We start from the raw sequence: 2,272 nt of genomic DNA, 5'->3' as shown, positions 1-2,272 counted from the left end.
TAATCAAACATCAGTGTGAGTAGTAAAATCACCCGGGGCACTTGGTAAGCAGACAAAGGCCCACATCCTATCTGTCTTCTATGAATGTGGGCATCTGTGTCCCTTGTTAGCTCTCCAGATGATTCGGATAAACTTTAACATTTGTGAACCACTGCTAGGTAATGTGGTTGTGGTGGATGTGGCTGAAGTTTATCCTCTGGCTCCAGCCACTTCTGGAGTAGAGTTCCAGAGTGCACTCCAGTTGTCTAACAGTAAAGCCTTTGGCTTCTGCCCCAGGTCTCCTCCAGTGCCAAAGACTGTGGCCAGAGTGAGTTTCAGCAGGGTGGTGCTTGACCAATGGGAATATAAACCAATGGATCAATATTCTTCATCCTGGGGTGGAAAATTGTGAGGCATTCTCTGGCTTCTCAGGAGGTCCCAGTGGAATAAGACATCATTCTCCAAAGCAGCAACCTTAAAATCACTCTCTCATATTGAATTTATCCCTTTATACATCCTGCATTTCCAGCAACTTCACTCTTGTTTCCTGGAATCGTCTTCCAGATGAAGACTTGCAGGCAAGTTCTTAGCTCAGGTGCTACTTTTGGGGCAACTTAGGCTAAGGCAATAATACCATGGCCAAAAATGCTCAGGAGAGAACAGTGTGTCTAGCTTCCAAGTGGAAACCTTATAGTTCATGCAACAGAGAGTGAATTAAAAATGGGTGATGTTGAGAAGGGCAGGGGGCTGTTTGTTCAGGAGTGTGCCTAGGGCCACACCACGGAAAAGAGAGGCAAGCACAAAACTGAGCCGAGTCTGCATGGTCTGTTGGAATGACTGACAGGTCAGCCCTGGATTCTCTCACATAGATGCCAACAAGGGCAAAGGCATCGCCTAGGAATAGGAGACATAGCTGGAGTACTTGGAGAATCCCAGAAAGTACATCCCTGGAACAGAAACTATCTTGGCCAGTGTGCAGTAAAGAATTAACCTTGCCCAAAGAGAGATTTGACCTTTGTCCTCAATTTTGGGAAGTAATCTCCAATCCATTGAAATGTCTGCCCCATAAGAGTGTATTTGCTGTTATATTGAGTGAAGTAAGTCAGACAGAGAAAGACAAATACATGATATCACTTAAATGTTGAATCTAAAAAAAAGTGATACAAACTCTACAAATCAAAATCAGGCTCATGGACATGGAAAAGACAAACTATGGTTACCAAAGGCGAAAGGGTGGGAAGGGATAAATTAGGGATTGGGGATTAACAGACACACATTACTATATGCAAAATAGATACACAACAAAGACCCACTGTATAGCACAGGGAACTATATTCAATTTCTTGTAATACCATATAATGGAGAATAATATGAAAACAAAATATATGTTTATAATTGAATCACTCTGCTGTACACCTGAAACTAATATTGTAAATCAACTTCACTTCAATGAAGAAAAAAAAAGGTGTATTTTTTCACCTGGAGGCCCTGGGCCATGCCAGATAGTCTAGGCTAACAATGTGATTTATGGTGGAGGGACTTAGGCAATATGGTATCACTCCAACCCTTGGAGGGGCTGGAAGCTAAGGTTAACCATGTGGAAAGTCAGTCGCGTCGATGTGTTAAAACCCCAGCAAAACTCAGGACACCAAGGCTTGGATGAGCTGCTCCAGTTGGCAGTACACCATGTGTATTGTCACACATCATTGCTAAGAGAAATAGGCCCTGTGGACACCACTCCCCCTGGTGGGGACAACCAGAAGCTCTGCACCTTGGTGTCTCCTGGCCCTGCTTTATGTGACTCTTCCCTCTGTTGATTTTAGTCTGAATCCTTTTGTTGTGATAATCCAGAATTGTGAGTAAAATGGCTTTTCCGAGTTTCAGGAGTCCTTCCAGCTAATTAGCAAAATTAGCTAATTTTGAGACCCCCGAACTTGTAGTTGGTGTTAGAAATGAAAATGGTCATGGGGACTTCTGAACCTTCCAGCTGGCATTAATTAGAAAGGAGAAAGGGCAGATTTGATAGCTACTTTAAAAAATGCTACTAACAAGTAATGGCCACTACCTTATTTATTGCAAGATAGAAATGTCTCATGACATTTTTAAAACAGATGCTATATTGCAATTGATCTGATGAACCAGAATTCAGATCATGAATGGCTGATAGAATATTCTTGTAGAACAGTCCCGATTTAAATAAAATTGTCTGGTGGTTAAATAAATATAATCATGCTTTTTGGTTTTTGATAGTAATTCTGGTTCAGTAACTGCTATCACTATTTCCCCTTCTAAA

At 41.8% G+C, this 2,272-nt stretch overlaps 1 pseudogene; it reads left to right on the top strand.

The window, feature by feature from the left end:
- The first annotated feature begins 699 nt into the window (after positions 1–699).
- LOC107034716 (cytochrome c-like) lies at positions 700–2,034 on the top strand (annotated as a pseudogene).
- Positions 2,035–2,272: the final 238 nt, after the last annotated feature.

This window comes from Vicugna pacos, chromosome 1 (assembly GCF_048564905.1).
Source record: "Vicugna pacos chromosome 1, VicPac4, whole genome shotgun sequence".
NCBI classification, from domain to species: domain Eukaryota; kingdom Metazoa; phylum Chordata; class Mammalia; order Artiodactyla; family Camelidae; genus Vicugna; species Vicugna pacos.
The sequence above is the reverse complement of the archived record's forward strand: the minus strand, read 5'-3'. Positions and strand labels throughout refer to the sequence as shown.